Source organism: Rhineura floridana, chromosome 2, assembly GCF_030035675.1.
Source record: "Rhineura floridana isolate rRhiFlo1 chromosome 2, rRhiFlo1.hap2, whole genome shotgun sequence".
Taxonomy (NCBI): domain Eukaryota; kingdom Metazoa; phylum Chordata; class Lepidosauria; order Squamata; family Rhineuridae; genus Rhineura; species Rhineura floridana.
Window position 1 is genome coordinate 228,286,024 of NC_084481.1, and position 20,434 is coordinate 228,306,457.

Genomic DNA, 20,434 nt, shown 5'->3' on the forward strand with positions numbered 1-20,434 from the left:
GCTGCTCTCCCCCTCCATGGGTGTATTCCAAATCAAGTTGGTGGAATTTCCTCATCTGCCATAGATGCTATCATCCGTCTCATGTCCCTGCAAGTTTTGATTGCCATCTTTCCTTAAGATTCTATATTATTTCAGTAATAGCCATTCTGAGCCATGTCTTCATCACAAGAGATGTCAGAGGGATACCAATATTGTGCGGAATTGTTTTCAGGTAGAGCCGCTGAAGAACTGCATCAAACAAAGGTGAGAGTCGGATAGAGCTAATTAAAATATTAAGAAGGAACAAAGTTACGCACTACTGGTGGCCATCCCCTTATCTTGTGGGAACGAATTCCATAGTTTAACCATGTGCTGTGTGCAGAACAACTTTCTTTTGTCTGTACCATTGGATCTCTATCCTCACCCAGGTGTGTTTCCCAGCTGTCTCATATGTGGGCTACTCCATGCATGACTCAGGCCATGAATCTACAGTATGTAATGAGAAAACAGCCACTGTATCTGAAAAACAGGTGCAGTTGGGCGCAATCCAGAATGTCATAAAACAAGTTTTTTTAAACCAGAGGAGGAGGTTTTTCCTGACATCAGCCACCATGGTCATACTGAAGTAGTTTGGGACAAGTGGGTCTTGCAGCAAAATGTTGCGTGGAGGACTCCTGTCAAGGATTCTAGCTGGCCACAATCTTTTTCAGGACACTCCATTCCATTTCTCCTATTTTCTGCCCCCCACCCCGGTTGGGTCAGTCAGCATTCCCTCGCCACTGAGCATGCTCAGTTCTGTTTAGACTATTCTTGGGAACTTTCCCCCTCGCCTGTGTAGGTGATGCTGTTTTGGCTGCCTTCAGGCTCAAAGAAAGAGTTTGCTACTAGTATATAGCAGGGATGGCTGACACACACCCTCCAGGTTTGGGGGCCTGATCTGCCCTCTCCCCATGACTTTGGTGGCAGTGGCAAAAGATTTAAAAAGCAGATACAATGCTGAGGGGGGCAGAGCCCAAGGCCCTGACTGGGATGCAAATTGCCCCCTCCCCCAGTCATCAGATCAATTATTTGATGAGTGGAGAGGGAGTGATATTCCTCCCCCCCAAAGGATCTGTACAAACTGCGTTCATACAAGAAGTTGCACAAAAGAGTGTGGGTTGGCCACACACCCTGCTTCTATGCGGCCCCAGGAAGTTTGGCTGAGAGTGAATTGGACCCTCTGGCCAAAACAGGTTAACCAACCCTGGTTTACAGAATGGCATTGGTTGGGTCTCCCTGCTCTTCTTAGGGTGATCTCTTCCTTTTCCAGCTGCTGCCCTTTTGGTTTGTGGACACATCAAAGGCCTGCCATGTCCTTCCCTTGAGGACTCTATCAATGGCTCCCAGCAACCACCGTGCTTTGTTTTGCTATTCCGATAAGCAGGGCTGGTGCCAGGCATGACTGGGCCATTGGGCACCAGCCTGCCCTGGGCCTGTGGTGCTGTATCCAACACCTCCTCCCGATATAGGTGACACGGGACTAATAAATCCACCCGCATGCCCCACCCATGTCGTGTGAACCAAGATAGCGGCGGGGGCATCAGCCCCTTAGGGGAGCCCCTGCTGCCATCTTAGGTGATGGTAGGCATGCGTGCACAGCACACATGGTATTCATCCTGACAGAAGAGGTAGGTGGAGCATGTGTGCAGTAGGGTTGCAGGACCTCATTCTGCCCTAGATAACAGAACGGGAGCACCACCCTCCCACCCTAAAGAGGGCCCCTTCAGGGGCCCCTCTTGGCCACAGGGACTCTCGGCCAGGGCCCAAACTTTGGCTCCAGACCTGCCAATAAGGCCTTCTCACGTGACATTCTGATATTACCCTTCTTACTTGAAGGCCTATCTCCATAGCTTATACGATACACCCCTCTCCAGATTTGTCTGCACTTTTGCATAGTGAAAAAGCGTCACTACAGAGCAGGATGGCCAACCTTCACTGCCCGAGGGCCTCACTCACCCTCCGTCAATTCTCTTGGGGCTGAATGGCAGCAGTGGGTTCTGCCACCTCACACAAACACACACAGACCCAGGGCACAGACAGATGGACGGCTCACACATATCAGGTGAGGAGGGGGGTTATCACCTTCTCTTTGCTCATCAGATGACAAATCTGATGTGGGGAGAGAGGTCCGTTTGCATCCCCATTGGGTTGGGCAAACAGGTTTAGAACCCATCATCATACATACTTTTCAAAACAAAACAAAGGAAATCTTTTTGCCAAAAATGGTGGAGCCTTGGGGAGAGGGCAAAATAATAATAATAATAATAATAATAATAATAGATTGGGGCCATATCAGCACCCAAGCTGGGGATTAGTCACCGCTCTTTTAGAGAATGAAGCAATACATATGAAGTGGAACAACAAGCAACTTCTAGAGGGGCAGCCGTGTCTGTTGCAGCATACAATCTTCTCTCTCCACTGTCGGGGGCATCATGCATCTGAATGCCAGTTGCTGGGAATCACAGGTGCAGAGATGGCTCTTCTGCTGAGGTGCTGCTAGTGGGGTCCCCAGAGATATTTGGCTGGCCACTGTGAGAACAGGATACTGAACTAGATGGGCCATTGGCCTAATCGTATGCTCTTTGCAAGAACAATGAATCCTGTGGCTCCTTAAAGACTAGCCATTTTTTAAGGCGTATGTGACTTGCCCTAATAAATCTTTCAGTCTTCAAGGGGACACAAGACGCATTGTTGTTATCAGTAAAGAGATAATGTTGAGAAGATGGCGATGTTTGATGAAGAAAGAAAGACAGACAGGTAGACAAACTGCATAGATGTGTGGCAGTTTCCAGTCCATTCATTCTTGCATGTATAATTCATTATGTGTAGGAAGAAAAGAGTTTCCATTGCTCCTTATCTGCTTTTTTGTGTGTGCATGACATTTTAAATGCAGCGTGGGACAAGCATATGTTGAATGATTGATCTGTTTGTGGTACGTCCTACAGATGGCTTCTTCCATTGAACGAATGGCCTATTTTTGGATGTCTGGTTTGCTCTCAATTGCTCCCTCCTCACCCCCACCGCGCCATCCTTCTAGCAAGGAGCTCTTGCCCGGCAAAACAAGACAGGAGTTTTCATCCAATTGCAAGAGACTGTTTGAGAGCAACAGAGGAGGGGGATGGAGAGGGAATTAAGCGAACGCCCCCTCCCCTTATTTGCATTTCCTCATGTGAACTCTTTTGAGATTTGCAACCTTACGTCTTGTCAAGTGTTAATTGGTTGAAATTATTCTTGTGTGTGGGAATTTTAACTAGATGCGTCTCGAAGGCCACAGTGAACAAATTATTCCCCATGAATAATTCCAACAAAAAATTACCCCCACCCCCACCAAAAAAACACAGCAGGGCTTTGCCACCCACCAGGCTTGGATTATTGAAGTATATTAGGATGTGGATGGATGTGTGAAGCACATGATTGCATGGGACTGCAGCTATGTCTTATCTTTAGTCGGCAGTTTATGCTATCCCTCACCATCAGCCCTTACTTTGGAGGTTAGACATTTTTTTTAAAAGGGGACATAAAACAGGAATAATGAACTGCAGCCTCTGCTCTGAGCCACCTACCTGCTTCTGCTTTCCTGGGCCCCTACTCTCCCCTGCCCCCATCACAACCTCCAGTAGAAGAAATTGTCCCTGCCTGGCTTTGAGTTGTCTGTGCATGTGTAATCCCTTGCAGGTTCTTAAGGGACAAAAATGAAATGACTTTGAATAACTTGTGAACTCTTTTTTTTCATAAAGAAAACATAACATTAAATATAACACAGTTTTATATGGTCCTCAGTTTCCAAATACTTAAAAGATCCTTGTCCATGTGTCCTTTTGCTTTTTTTTTTGGACAAAATATCTTTGCAATCAACTGAAAAGTTCTCTTTTTTTAATCTTCAGGAGATGGAATAGCTTTATCCTGCTGCTCCGAACCACTGAAGCTTCAGCTAGGCCCAGAAAGTCCACAGATTTTACCTGATTTTAATATTGCATTTTTACTTGGTTATAACCTGTCCTGAGGCCTTATGGAGAAGGGTGGGTAAGAAATCTAATAAATAAGAAAATATAAAAATATATATTTATTAAATTTATATCCTTTTCTTCCTCCCAAGGAGCCACAAGTGATAAAACAATTTAAAACATCCAAAAACAATGCCAATACAGATGGGAAAGATCTCTACTTAAAAGGCTTGTTGGAAAAGGAAGGTCTCCAGTTGGTGCCAAAAAGTCAACAGAGGCAGCCCGTCTAATATATATTTACGGGCGGGAATTCCAAAGGGTAGCTGCCACAACACTAAAGGCCCAATTCCTATATCGTATGAGATGGATTTCTAGTTGTAGCACAGGGGCAGCTTCACAGGTGCAAACTGTCGCAGGTTTTGGAGGCCCTGTTCATCAACCAAATAAAATATCACAGTTATAGTGTATACATTGTTAATGAATGACAACACCAAAATCCGGCACTCATTTGCCGCAGATAGCTGACATTGACTCTGCTTGGATACTAAAATTTCTTTCTCACATTGTTTCTTTCAAGGTGATGATTTCATGTTTTGACAGGGCCTGAACAAAGCAGCAGAGTTCTCTCCGGTTCATACATTTTCCATGCCTCTGGTGAGACCTGTTTTCATCTCATTCAGCATCTCAAGATCCAACTAAGTTGCTGCGTGAGCAAAATGACTCACTCACACAACAAAACTTCACCATCCTCTCCTCTACAACAACCGATATCATAATGCCGTTGTATACATCTATGTTGCGGCCGCATTTGGAATACTGTGTACAGTTCTGGTTGCCTCATCTCAAAAAGGATATTATAGAGTTGGAAAAGGTTCAGAAGAGGGCAACCAGAATGATCAAGGGGATGGATTGACTCCTTTATGAGGAAAGGTTGCAGCATTTGGGCCTTTTTAGTTTAGAGAAAAGGCAGGTCAGAGGAGACATGATAGAAGTGTATAAAATGATGCATGGCATTGAGAAAGTGGATAGAGAAAAGTTTTTCTCCCTCTCTCATAATACTAGAACTTGTGGACATTCAAAGAAGCTGAATGTTGGAAGATTCAGGACAGACGAAAGGAAGTACTTCTTTACTCAGCGCATAGTTAAACTATGGAATTTCCTCCCATAGACGCAGTAATGGCCACCAGCTTGGATAGCTTTAAAAGAAGATTAGACAAATTCATGGAGGACAGGGCTATCAATGGCTACTAGCCATGATGGCTGTGCTCTGCCACCCTAGTCAGAGGCAGTATGTTTCTGAAAACCAGTTGCCGGAAGCCTCAGGAGGGGAGAGTGTTCTTGCACTCGGGTCCTGCTTGCGGGCTTCCCCCAGGCATCCGGTTGGCCACTGTGAGAATGCTGGACTAGATGGGCCACTGGCCTGATCTGGCAGGCTCTTCTTATGTTCTTATGTTCAGACCATAGATTCATGTTGTTTTGAAGCTGTTACCATATGGGTTTGCATGTGATGGAAAGCTGCAGCAAAGAGACGGATCCTAACATGCTCAGCCACTGGCACACAGGGAGGAGTGAAATGGCTGCACCCACGCACTGCTTATGCATGTTCTGGCTTATTAAGCCAGGTTTTGGGGCTTAGGGTTGCCTATTGACACAAGCCATGTGTCTTCAGGTTTCAGTGCGACACCTATTTAGAGTTTTTGCCTTTGTTTATATACTATTTTATGCAATCTAAACAATCTGCAGAAGAAAGAAGGATGGTAGAAGGAAAGATACGGACTGGTGAAGGGAGAGGGAAGTTGCAGCCTTCCCCAACCCGGTTCCCCTCCAGCTCCCATCAGCTCCAGCCAGTGTGGCCAATGATCGAGGGACTGTGGGAGTTATACTCCCAACAGTATCTGGAGGGCACCAAGTTGGGGAAAGCTGGTAAAGGGGATCATGAAGGACAGAAATGTAGAGCACAGAGGTTCACTCTCCAAGAGTCCCCAAGAGCTAGAACTGGCTACCTGAAGGAACATATCTTATGAGCCGGTTTGCACTCTAAGGTATTCAGGGGAGGCCTCTTTTCTTGGTCCCACCACCCTCACAGGCATGTCTGGTGGGAACACAGGAGAAGGCCGTCTTGGTAGCTGCCCCCAGGCTCTGGAACTCCCTTCTTTGGGAGGTTAGACTGGCTCTTTCTTTGCTATCCTTCCGCTGGCAGGTGAATTTTTTCTAGTTTCGATGGGCTTTTGGGAACTGACTGCAAGGGCTTTTAACACTGTGCTGCTCTACTTATCTTTATCTTTGGCTTTTTAAAATGGTTTGAATTCTATACAGAGTTTAATTACATTTCAACAATAACTTTTTGTATGTTTTTATTTGGTTTGTTTTGATTTTTGTAAGCCATCTTGAGTCCCAGTTTTTGGGGAAAGGCAGGATATAAGTTAAATAATAATAATGATGATGATGATGGTGATGATAGGTACCATCTAAATCTTTTGCCCTTGTGATGGAGGTATTTTAGGCTGCAGATCAAACAGGTCAACAGTCTCCCTCTACTCAGGTAAGTCATTGGTGTCCCTTTAACTGGCAGAGCTGTAGAAAAGACATGATTCACTAGAAACATTAATACTGGGAAAAACATCAGGGAGTAGAAAAAGAGGAAGGCCGAACAAGAGATGGATTGATTCCATAAAGGAAGCCACAGGCCTGAACTTACAAGATCTGAACAGGGTGGTTCATGACAGATGCTGCTGGAGGTTGTTGATTCACAGGGTCGCCATAATCGATTTGAAGGCACATAACAACAACAATGGTGCAGCCCTAGTGTTTATGTGTGATCATGGAGAGCCTTTCCCCCACAAGGTGTTGCCGTAATCAAGCACAACATCTTCCTGTTGCACAGCAAAATAGAATGAAGTGTGAAGTCTGGTGTCACATTTACTCACAGAACCCTTTTCGAGTGTTGGCAGTCTTTATAGTTAAATGCTGCACCCTGCTGTTGAATCCAGGCACTGCACATTCTCTCTCTATTCATATTTTAAGAGATTTTAGTTCACATATTTTCTTGAAATGGAAATGGACTGCCTTCAAGTCAATTCCGACTTATGGCAACCCTATGAATAGGGTTTTCATGGTAAGCGGTATTCAGAGGGGGTTTACCATTGCCTTCCTCTGAAGCTGAGAGGCAGTGACAGGCCCAAGGTCACCTAGTGAGCTTCATGGCTGTGTGGGGATTCAAACCGTGGTCTCCCAGGTCATAGTCCAGCACCTTAACCACTACACCACATTGCCCCTCGCTGGATCGTCACCTTGCAGCGGTGAGTGGGCTTCCGTGTTCCAATGAACCCTGTGAGTGATGCCGTCGGGAGTCATGTACTGCCAGCAGGGTCACCCATGGCGGTAAGGTCAAGGGAGAATGATCCAAGAAAGTCCTCAACGGCAGAACAGGCAGAGGATAACAATGAGTATGTTACAATGGCTGTGAAGGCAGATGAAGGCTGCAGCAGATAAAGGACTTCCAATTGTCATGGTATCCATGCCATTGGATCAAAGCCTTTTTCTGTCAAGATTGTGTGTTGATCGTCGTGCACCGATCTCCCCACATAAAACAAATTCATGCACAGGCGTCTTCCAACCAAACCAAACCAAACCAAAAGTCCCATGGCGGTAGGTGAATGGCAACGGGGGCAGGACTGTGAAATCCAGAAGCCCCTAGTCATGGACCGACACATGGGTGGTGGATACAGACTCAGTCGTCCTAGCTCAAGGACCAAGGCAGTTGAATAGTTTGGCAGCTGTATCCATGACTGAGCAGTCCTATTCAGGATCCACTCTGCTCACCCCGTATGGGGAGGGGGCTAGAAAAGATACCCTAAACATAGTCTGCCTCTTCTCTCTCCCTGACTGGATCACCGCGTCCAGTGGGGTCACCACTTAGTGGTTGCAAAAGACAAATGAACTTTGGAACATGGAATATACGGACATTGCTGGACAATACAGATAGTGACCGTCCTGAACACAGGACTGCCATTATTGCGAGGGAGTTGAGACGTTTTAATATTGACATAGCAGCACTCCAAGAAACTCGAAGAGCAGGAGAGGGACAATTGAAGGAAGAAAAAAGAGGTCATACCTTCTTCTGGAAAGGACTGCCTGAACAAGAATGACGAATACATGGAGTAGGCTTTGCTATTAAAAATGATCTTGTGAAGCTCTTGTCAGAAGTTCTTACTGGCATTAATGAACGACTCTCAACTCTCCAATTAAAACTCGCCAAAAACCAGCAGGCAACTATTCTAAGTGCTTATGCACCAACATTAGATGCTGATGAAGACATCAAGGAATTTTTTTATACCCAGCTGGACACCATCTTATCAGAGATACCAAAGGAGGATAAAATTATCCTCCTGGGCGATTTCAATGCAAGAGTTGGGTGTGATTTTGATTTTTGGCCAGAAACCATTGGGAAAGAAGGAGTTAGCAATAGCAACCTGAATGGAATTCTACTTCTGACTAAATGTGCAGAGCATAATCTTGTTATCACAAACACACTCTTTCGCCGGAAAGATAAATTTAAAAAATCATGGAAGCACCCTCGGTCGAAGCACTGGCATCTCCTGAATTATGTAATTGTCCATGCCAGAGATTGTTGTGTTGTACACCTCACCAGGGCCATGATGAGTGCTGATGACTGCTGGACAGATCACGGATTAATTCGATCTGCTATGGCCATTAATATTGTTCATCAGCGTAGGCTCCAAGGAAGAAAACCAAGGCATAAAATGAACATCCATGCCCTTCAAGTTCCTATTAAGAAAGCTTGCTTTCAAACAACTCTCAAGAAACTTCTACCTACAGAACTCCCTGAAAACGTTGAGGAACACTGGATTAAACTGAAGACTTCCATTACTGCAGCATGTGAACAAACTATTGGATACCAAACTAAGAAACATCAGGACTGGTTCAATGGGAATGATAGTGAGATTGAACATATCATTGACAAGACAAGGAAAGCTTTCCAGATATGGCAAAAAGACATTAACTGTGCAGCTAAGAAAAAAAATATATGCCAGTGCAAAGGCTGAGGTCCAAAGAAGAACTAGACAATTTAAGAAAGCCTGGTGGATAAATAAAGCTCAAGAAATCCAGCATTTTGCAGATGCTCATGATGCATGGGCCTTTTTTAATGCCACAAAGGCCATCTACGGACTAACAAATTATGGTTCATATCCCTTACGTTCAATAGATGGTACCAAACTTCTAAAGGACAAAGAGTCTATTGCACTGCTTTGGAAACAGCATTACCACAACCTTAATCGTAACTCTATTGTGGCTGATGAGGTCTTCTCACAAATCCCACAACAACAAATTAAAGATGAGTTTGCAGTATCCCCTAATTTGAATGAAGTCAGTAAAGCCATTAATCAAATGAAGAATAACAAAGCTAGTGGGACTTCCGGGAAGGGTGACTTAGCCTGTGCCTGCTTTTGAGACGGGCTCCTGCCTCAAAAGAAGCTTATTCAGATATATCAGTCAGTTTTTTCTTTTTTTTTTGACTGATTAAACTTCTCCCGGGTAGGGAGAAACGAAGAGATTAACCTCAAAGCCTATTTTTGTTGGGACGACCAGATCTCATTAATTTATGGGACGAGGTCCAGCCGACGAAGGTGGGACGGATTTTTAACAGCAAGCTCTATCTGATAAAGCGAACGTTCACCTTATCTTCTAAGAGAGAACGCACTAACAGGCAAGCACCCTTCTTTCTATATTTTTCTTTTACTTGACTTAAATTGTTGCTGTTTAAAAGAGATTTGCCAGATTGATCAGTTTTTGACATCTCACTGGGGAGCCATAACTTCTCTCTGCTACGCACTAATTAATAGCTTATCTCTGTTTTTGTTGCAAAAAGCTGTCCTGGATTTGCATTCTAAAGATATACACAGAAGAGGGATTTCTATTCCAGATTTTTATTTTGAAAAATATTATACTGTTTTGAGACTACTCTCTTTTTGGTCTATTTTATTTTGACGAATCTGTTTCTTGACGATTGCCATTAATTGTTTCGATCCTGGGAACTGCATTTTGTTTACTTAACTATTGGAGAGATAAGGCTGTCTGCTCTGTTTATACTGTGATGTCACCAAGTTTGGAGTATTAACCCAATTGTTGCTGAAATAAGAAGTGGTTTTCCTATATTTTTCTTTTAAAATGGCAATTAAGAAAGTGGCTGAAAATCTGGAAATAACTATGTTTCAGAAAATAATGGATGAGATTGAGATAATGAAAATTGAATTGAGTAAAATGAAGCAGGAGATTAAAGATATAAGGGTCCCTGTGAGAGAGGTGACCCTGGAAGGGGTCCCTGTGAGAGAGGAGACCCCGGAGATTGGAACAGGGGTCCCTGTGAGAGAGGTGACCCTGGAGACTGGAATAGGGGTCCCTGTGAGAGAGGAGATCCCGGAGATTGGAACCAACGTGGAACAGGAACAAGATTTGGAGTCTATGGACTTTAGAAATAAAATCTATTGTTTGGAACTCAATGTTATCTCTGAAGAAATGAATGAAGATTCTAGAGATAAAGTTATCAATGGCATGGATAATCTTCTGGACTGGAATGATGTGATGGAGCCCAATATAGAGAAAATCTATGGAATTAACTGCAGCCATGTGACAATGGAAAAACTTTTAAGAGATGACCCAGTGTATTTTGAAAAAAAGAACAGAGATATGATTTTACAGCAGTATTTCAGCAACCTATTCAGAATGGATGGCAAGAAAATATTTGGGATAGAGGTAATCCCCATCAGACTCTTACTATATGACTATGGCTTTGACAGCAAGATTATTATGGAATACTGATAATGGAAGATTGGATATTGAAATTACTGGACTTAACAAGACTACTGAAGATGGAAGATGGAAAATGGAACTAATAGAGATAATAGAACAATGGCTACTGAAATTATTGAACCTAACAGATTCTGATGTGATGGATTAATTGAAATGTTTATTTTGACTATGGTTATGACAATAAGATTATCATAATTAGTAATGAGATGGATTAATCGATATGCTTATCTGGAAAAAAAAATTGATAGATATATTTCTTAAAGAATTGAAACCTCTCTTTGACTTTTTGTGGAAAGAATAAAGTAATGTTTATGAGATTTGATGATTAAGTAAGATAACTACTGGAGGAAAGTGATTTTATAATATGACTTAAGAGACAGGATTGTTATATATTATAGACTTATAACTGATTTGATCTTTGACAAATGGGAAGTCAATATTTTACTCTTTATTTTTTATTTTTGTTTTTTTTTTCTTTTTTTCTTTTTGTTTAACTATTTTTGATTTTGTTTTTTGTCTTTGAATGTTTTATGATTTTGTCTTGTATGTTTTATGAAAATCTGAATAAAAATTATTGAAAAAAAAAAAAAAAAGAATAACAAAGCTAGTGGACCTGATGGGATTCCTGCTGAAGTCTTTAAAGAAGGTGGGCCTGAACTTACACAACAACTTCATAAGCTCATCGAAAAAATCTGGATGAGGGAGGAGATCCTGGAAGACATTAGGGATGCAATAATTATCACTCTTTTCAAGAAGAGAGAGAGAACAGATTGTGGGAACTACCGAGGCATCTGTCTTCTTGCTACCGCAGGTAAAATCCTTGCAAGGATCCTCGCAAATCACCTCCTACCTATCTCAGAAGACATCCTCCCTGAATCCCAAAATGGTTTCCACCCTTCCAGGGGGACAGTGGACATGATATTCACTGCACAACAACTTCAAGAAAAATGCAGGGAGCAAAACCGACTTCTGTAGATGGCGTTTATTGATCCGACTAAGGCCTTTGATACTGTAAATCGAACTGCTCTCTGGACCATCCTTCTGAAAATTGGATGCCCTGATAAATTTGTGAATATTTTACGACTCCTCCATGACAACATGACGGCAACAATTTTGGATAACAATGGCTCTCAAAGTGATCCATTCAAAGTGGGATCAGGTGTCAAACAGGGATGTGTCATTGCTCCAACCTTATTTGCTATTTTCATTGCCATGATTCTACACCTTGCTGAGGGGAAACTTCCCACTGGCGTGGAAATCACATATCGAACAGATGGAAAGCTTTTTAATCTCAGTAGGCTGAAAGCAAAAAGTAAGGTAATTACAACCTCTGTCATAGAACATCAATATGCCGATGATAATGTAGTCTCCACACATTCAGAGAAAGATCTTCAAACTATCCTAAATGTCTTTGCAGAAGCATATGAAAAGCTTGGCCTCTCGCTTAACATCAAAAAAACCAAAGTGCTTCATCAGCAAGTGTGAACCAATCCCTCTGTAGCACCATCAATCCAGCTTAATGGTGTGACGCTGGAGAATGTTGATCACTTTTCCTATCTTGGCAGCCATCTCTCTGTAATAGCTGACATCCCCCCCCCTTAACATGTCTTCTGTGGAACCTGTCCTTCAAGACCAGATTGGGGAAAAGCCATTGCTCAGCGGTAGGGACAAAAGGTCTCAGTGAATATCAAAAACCCGCAACGCATGGGATATATGGGGGAGAAATTTGAAGATGTTACTTGTTGTGTAAGTTCAGGCCCACCTTCTTTAAAGACTTCAGCAGGAATCCCATCAGGTCCACTAGCTTTGTTATTCTTCATTTGATTAATGGCTTTACTGACTTCATCCAAATTAGGGGATACTGCAAGCGCATCTCTAATTTGTTGTTGCTCGATTAAGGAGGCCGTGGTAATGCTCTTTCCAGCACAGTGAAATAGATTCTTTGTCCTTTAGAAGTTTGGTACCATCTATTGAACGTAAGGGATTTGTGCCATAATTTGTTGGTCTGTAGATGGCCTTTGTGGCATTGAAAAAGCCCCGTGCATCATGAGCATCTGCGAAATGCTGGATTTCTTGAGCTTTCTTTATCCACCAGGTGTTCTTAAGTTCTCTTGTTCTTCTTTGGACCTGACCTCAGCCTTTGCACTGGCATAGATTTTTTTCTTAGCAGCACAGTTAATGTCTTTTTGCCATATCTGGAAAGCTTTCCTTGTCTTGTCAATGATATGTTCAATCTCACTATCATTCCCATTGAACCAGTCCTGATGTTTCCTAGTTTGGTATCCAATAGTTTGTTCACATGCTGCAATAATGGAAGTCTTCAGTTTAATCCAGTGTTCCTCAACGTTTTCAGGGAGTTCTGTAGGTAGATGTTTCTTGAGAGTTGTTTGAAAGCAAGCTTGCTTAATAGGATCTTAAGGGCGTGGATGTTCATTTTATGCCTTGGTTTTGAATTGAATTGAATTGAAACTTTATTTTTACCCCGCCCTTTTTCCAAACTGGAACTCAGGGCGGCTTACAAATAGAACTACATGTAGTTAAAAACATAGAAAAACATACAATTAAAATACAATTAAACTATGCACAACCTTAAAACTGTAAAAGGCACTTAAAAATCTAAAAACAATTTAAAATAATACAAATAATAATATAAAAAAATAAAACAAGCCTTGTAAAGCCCAATCCTAAACACCTTCTATCCCAAAAGCCTGTTGGAATAAAAAAAGTCTTTACTTGCCGACGGAAGGATGGCAAGGAGGGGGCCATTCGTGCCTCCCTAGGAAGGGAGTTCCAGAACCTAGGAGCAGCCACCGAGAAGGCCCTATCTCGCGTCCCCACCAATCGCACTTGCGAGGGTGTTGGGACTGAGAGAAGGGCCTCTCCTGAAGATCTCAGGGCCCGGGCAGGCTCGTATAGGGAGATACAGTCTGACAGATACCCTGGACCTGGGCCATATAGGGCTTTAAAGGTCAAAACCAGCACTTTGAATTGTGACCGGAAACAAACTGGCAGCCGGTAGAGCTGTTGTAACAAGGGAGTTATATGGTCCCTGTAACCAGCCCAGAGCTTGGAAGATTACTTTTAAAAAGTAATAAATTACAGTTACAATTACTTGGCCCAAAAAAGTAGTAATTACCGTTACAATTACAATTGCTCTGAAAGTAACTGATTACTTTACTTTTTCTCAAAAGTAATCACTACAATTACATTTCAGTTACTTTTTAAAAAAAACTCCTACAAGGTGCTGGCCTTGGCTGCTGCACATCTAAGAAGCCTAAAACAATATTAAAAATAAACACACACACACAGGGTGTAGTAGAATAAAAAATTTTATCTGTAAGATTAACATAATGGCATAACAGAATCTCACATCCCCCCAAGCAATGAAGATACCCCAACACTTGAAGATTAACATAACGGCATAACAGAATCTCACATCCCCCCAAGCAATGAAGATACCCCAACTCTTGAAATCAAATTTTACACTTGAAATGCTTTTACAATATGTTTCTGTTATGTCTCAAAAGAACAAGATGCTCAAAGAGCATGTCAGACAAGGAATGTCTTTTTACAGTCATTACGTTGCCACCAGTACTGAACAGGCGTTCTACTGCGGCGCTTGAAGGCATGCCTGTGTTGTGCTTCAAAAAACACCGCAGCACACGTGGAAAGCCATGGAGTGATGACACTTCCCTGCTGGGAGACCTCAGGTACCTCACCAGTTCCTCCTCAGCAGTGTCCACTGCTGACTTCTTGCCCTGGGGCAGAAAGTTAAAGAAGTCATCTTCTAAGTCATCTCCTTCCTGGTCTTTATCTGAAGACTGATCACTGTCCTCATTAAGTACACCCATCTTTATTTCAGCTTTCAACAAGGCTTCCATTGTGTATCTAAGAAAGAGAGAGGATATGTTAACACATATATGTTAGGAAACCATCATCTGCTCTTCATTTCCTGATGCTTGTCATGTCCCCTGGTTCAGGGTCCAGCCTGAGCCTGTGGATGATGACATGGAAGGTAGAAAGGTGACCAAGTCACCACACTCATGGGGCAGCACAGCAGACCCTTAAGGATTACCTGCAGCAACCCAAGGTTGTGATGAGGAGCCCCAGGAAGAAAAGGCCCAGCCCCTGCCTACCACCTTAAGCCCTCTGATGCCTCCCTTGAGACAACATTTCCCTTGGAGTAATCCAAGGGGGAGTGAATGGGCAGTAGAATGCTAGATGATTGGCTGAATGTTTAAAATGGCTGACAGTATAAAAGGAAGAGTGAGAGTGGAAGCTGGGGGGGAGAAGAGAAAGAGTGGATTGCTTGGTGGGGTTTAGAGAGTTGTTTACCAGGAGGGAGGTGGAGTTCAGATTAGTATTGAGTAAAACCATATGCTTATGTGCCTTAAGAAGAAATCTTGTTAATCTTGTTAGCTTTGTTATCTGATCCTTGGCTGGGGTTTCACAGACCAGAAGGGAGGGTAAGGTAATGACCAAGGCTGAAGGGGAACTGTAACAAATGGTGGCAGCGGTGAAGAGAATAACAATACCAGTATTCAGAGTCTCTGGGAATACTAGTATTGGGACGTTACTGGTGGTTGCCTAGCAGGGGGATCTGTTGAGATCTGTGTTAGAGCGGGGAGAGAAACCATAAGAGAGTGCGGTCCGGACTGGTGGTGTCCCTGGTGGTGCCTAGAGACAGGCAGTAACCACGAGCAGGTAGGAACCTGACAGGGAGAGCCAGGGAAGGACGCATCACATGTGGTGGCAGTAGCGGTGGGATACGAACAACAGGGAATCCAGATACGAATACTAGAGAATCCAGAACAGTGGTGTGGCAAACAGAAATAACAAAACAAGATTTCTTGTGAGAGTGACTGGCAAAGAGTGTGTGGCAAAGAGTGAGTGAACTCAAACACCATGGCTGAATACATAAAAATGAAAAGAGAGGAGCTGGTGGAGAAGTGCATAACATTCAATTTACCTCACGAGGGTAAAGGGGTAGATGAATTGAGGGTAGCACTTATAGGATTTGCTACTGCCCAGCAAAAACAACCTGTCAGGGAAGAGACCCCAGAAGGATATTTAAGCAATCCTGCTTATATAGAGTACTTGAGAGAGAAGTTAAGATGGGAGGCTGAGGAAAAAGACAAGCAGAGGGAGTTGGAAGCTGAGAGATTGAAGATGGAAGCTGAGAGATTGAGGATGGAAGGTGCAGAGAAGGAAAAACAGAGGGAGTTGGAAATTGAGAGAATGAGATTGGGGTTTGAGGAGAGGGAGAAGCAACGAGCATTGGATGCTGAATTACAAGTAGAAAAGTTAAAATTTGATAAAGAGAAATTTCACTCTGAGGAGACAAGGAAAGACAGAGATGGAGCAAAAATAAAAATTACTCCAAAGGACTTTGCTGTCTATGAGCCTGGTCAAGATCCTCAAATTTACCTCAGCACCTTTGAAAAAGCAGCTCAGTTGTGGGGGCTACCTGAAGATAAATACATGCAGTATTTATCAAACCTGATTAAAGGGGAATTGGCTGAGGTATACCAATATTTCCCCTCAGACAGGCCCGTCACCTATGCTGAATTCAAAGAAGCAGTGTTTAAAAGATTCAGACTGGGGCCTGATTATTTTAGAAAGCTTTTCAGAAACTGCCAGATACAGACAGGGAGGTCTTTTGTGGAACTGGGAGCAAAGTTGATGGATATATTTGGAAAGTGGATGAGTAGTGCCAAAGCTCAGTCAGTGGAAGAGGTGAAAAGCCTCATGATACTGGATCAATTATACCATCAGTTACCACCAGAAATAAGGCTCCTGGTCAAAGACCGTTCCCCTACATCTGTGCAGGAGGCCGCAGAGATGGCGGATCACTTCGCCTCCAATAGAACTGGTGGGTGGGGAAAACATCAAGAGAGTTTAAACCCAGACCATATAGTGCTGGCAGAAGGGATGTGGTACCACAGAGAGTGAGTCCTCCATTAAAATCTGAAGGGCACAGGACACCCCAGAGTGGATCTGTGTACCCTAAAAGTGAGGAGAAATTATGCTACAAATGTGGTAGACCGGGGCACCTACGTTTTCAATGTGAGGTTGCCAACCCCATTAGTAATCCTGCTCAGACAAGGGCAGTGAAAACAGAGCCCAAGGCTTTAGAAGCAGCGAAAAAGGTTCAGTTTTGCCAGATAAACTGGACAGAAGTAACAGACCTTGATTCAAGTCTGAGAGAGGAAGTGAGTGTACAAGGGGCAACTTATTGGGCATTGCTTGACACTGGTGCCGCTCAGATGTTACTGAGGCCAGATTTAATAAAATCTGAAGAAATATTACCTCAGGAAACAGTGACTATCCAAGGAGTGAGGGGTCAACCAGAGAGTTTGCCTGTGGCCCTAGTGAAAATGGAATGGAGAGGCCGAAAGGGCCGATATAAAGTTGGTATTAATGCCCAGCAACAAGAACCAGTAATACTGGGAAGAGATGTTATGGGGGCACAGGGGAAAATATATGTAGTGACCAGACAGCAAATTGGCAGAGAAAAAGAAGCCATATTAAGGGGGGCTGAAACAAACAGGGTGAAATCTGTTAACCAGCCTCAGGTCACCATAGCAACCACTAGCAGGCCTGCTGAAGAAGACAAACTGTATCAAGTGGTCTCTGGGGAAGAAGCAGATCAATTCAGGGAAGAGCTGCATAAAGATATAAGTCTGAAGCAGATAAAGGAACAAGCGCTGACCCAACAGATTCCTTTCACTGACAAACTGAGGAATCAAGTTGTGTGTGAGAATGGGATTTTATATAGACTGTGGATGCCCGCTGAGAGAAAGGATGAATGTGAACCAGTGAAACAAATGATGGAAGTGGTGAAAGAGAATCTCAGTCAAGCTCAGCAGAAGCAAAGTTACTGGTATGACAGAACAGCCAGAGAACGTGTGTATGATGTGGGAGATATGGTTATGGCGTTCATACCCAGGAAACATGACAAATTACAGGCTAACTGGGAAAGACCATATACCATCAGAGAAAGGCTTGACACAGTGACATATGTAATCACCACAGACCAATTAAACAAAAGCAAAGTGGTTCATGTAAATATGTTAAAGCCTTACCATACCAGGGATGTAAAGGTGTTGCAAGTTACCTTATTCCCTGAGGGAAGTGGGCCTGAACTTCCAGATTTGGTACAGGAAAGCAAAGACAAAGGAGGGGTAGATCAAGTGGAATGGTCAGAGGAGGTGAAGGAGGAAGTAAAAGAGGAGATTCTGAGAGTTTTGAAAACCTATAGGAATCTCTTTAGCAACAAACCTGGCCGAACCAGTATAGTTATACATTCCATTGATACTGGAGATCATGCCCCAATCAGATCTGTTCCGTACCGTGTGAATGGGAAAGTTTTGAATGAGATCAAAAAGGAGGTGGAAGATATGCTGGAATTAGGAGTGATCAGGGAATCCATCAGTCCCTGGGCCTCAAGTATTGTCCTGGTTCCGAAAAAAGATGGAACGACCAGGTTTTGCATTGATTATCGGCTAATCAATAAAATTACTGTCCCAGATGCGTATCCTATGCCTAGGGTAGACGCTATGTTAGAGTTATTGGGGGCAGCAACCATTATCTCTACACTAGATCTCTGTAAAGGATTTTGGCAAATGGAACTAGACGAGCAATCCAGAGCCAAAACTGCCTTCAGTACACCAGATGGGTTATATGAGTTTGTGACCTTACCCATGGGACTAAGGAACTCACTAAGTTCATTTCAGAGGCTAATCAATACTGTGTTGCGAGGCATGTCAGATTTTGCAGTGGCCTATATCGATGACGTGGCCATTTTTAGCAAGTCGGTGCCTGAGCATGTCCAACACCTGACAACAGTATTGGAGGCCTTAAGAAAAGCAGGCCTCACAATAAAAGCTAAGAAATGCCAGTTTGGACTAAAGGAAGTAATCTATTTAGGACATAAGGTGGGGAGTGGGAAAATCACCCCCTTATGGAGCCAGGTGGAGGCAATACAAGCGTGGCCGATCCCCTTAACCAAAAAACAAGTAAGGGCATTTCTGGTTGTGGCTGGATTTTATAGGAAGTTTGTGAGAAATTTTGGGGAAATAGCAACCCCCTTGCATGAATTAACAAAGAAAAAGTGTTCTGAGCGGGTGGTATGGACGGATGAATGTCAGAAGGCTTTTGATCTACTGAAGCAAGCCTTGTGCCAAGGACCCATATTAATAGCACCAGACTATGAGAAACCAGTCATCGTGGCTACAGATGCGTCGGACCTGGCGCTGGGAGTCGTCTTGCTGCAGGAGAGAGAAGGCGCCAGACATCCAGTGGCGTACCTGAGTCACAAGCTGACGCTGAGGGAGAAAAACTATTCGTCGGTCCAGAAGGAGTGCCTAGCGGTCGTGTGGGGACTGAACAAGTTGCGCCCATACGTGTGGGGACGAAGATTCACAGTGACTACGGATCATCGGGCCTTGTTATGGTTGCAGACTATGAAAAACCATAACACTATGCTGCAGAGGTGGTCCTGGGCCCTACAGGACTATCAAGTGGACTTCCAGTTCATCAAAGGCAAGGACAATGTACTGGCCAATGGACTTTCCAGGCAAGTGGCTGGGACTGCAGTGACGTGACCAGACGGAGGAACAAAGAAAGACATTTTCCCCATAGAGACTTTTATTTGTTAACGCGACGTATAAATCCTGGAATAGGAATAATACTCTGCTGTTGTTTAAGGGGGGGGAAATGTGATGTTCCTATATATTAGTGTATATATGGTAAGTGCTGGTTGTTTAGAGTATACATGGTAAGTAGTGAAAGAGGAGGGGGAGTGAATGGGCAATAGAATGCTTGATGATTGGCTGAATGTTTAAAATGGCTGACAGTATAAATGAAAGGATGACAGGTAAATCTGGGTGAATGTGAGGTGGTGAATTGTGGAATCTGGGGGGAGAAGAGAAAGAGTGGATTGCTTGGTGGGGTTTAGAGAGTTGTTTACCAGGAGGGAGGTGGAGTTCAGATTAGTATTGAGTAAAACCATATGCTTATGTGCCTTAAGAAGAAATCTTGTTAATCTTGTTAGCTTTGTTATCTTTAATAAATACTTAATTTGGTTTACCAAAGGCCTGATCCTTGGCTGGGGTTTCACAGACCAGAAGGGAGGGTAAAGTAATGACCAAGGCTGAAGGGGAACTGTAACAAATGGTGGCAGCGGTGAAGAGAATAACAATACCAGTATTCAGAGTCTCTGGGAATACTAGTATTGGGACGTTACTGGTGGTTGCCTAGCAGGGGGATCTGTTGAGATCTGTGCTAGAGCGGATAGGTAAACCATAAGAGAGTGCAGTCCGGACTGGTGGAGTCCCTGGTGGTGCCTATAGACAGGCAGTAACCACGAGCAGGTAGGAACCTGACAGGGAGAGCCAGGGAAGGACGCATCACAGGGCACACGGACAGCTTCGCCCGCTGCTCCTCTTCCCCATTCTGTCGTGAATGGAGTGAGACACAAAAAACGCAACAGGCTTCCCGGGATCCAGAAATTTAGAGAGACACAATGGAGCTGGCTGTATTTACAGAAGCAGTTCCTCACTGCATGCTTTGTTCAGTGAAGAGTGTTGGATCCATGCCGGAGAATTGTTAGGGAAGACAACGGAAGAAAGACGCTCGTC

At 43.5% G+C, this 20,434-nt stretch overlaps 1 long non-coding RNA gene across 1 annotated transcript in view; it reads left to right on the top strand.

Moving 5' to 3' along the window:
• The window catches only part of LOC133377782 (uncharacterized), a 51,993-nt gene extending 51,752 nt beyond the window's left edge, over nucleotides 1-241 (top strand). The window contains exon 8 of the long non-coding RNA XR_009760795.1: nucleotides 136-241. This is a non-coding gene — a long non-coding RNA (uncharacterized LOC133377782). The remainder of the gene's footprint in view (nucleotides 1-135) is intronic.
• Nucleotides 242-20,434: the final 20,193 nt, after the last annotated feature.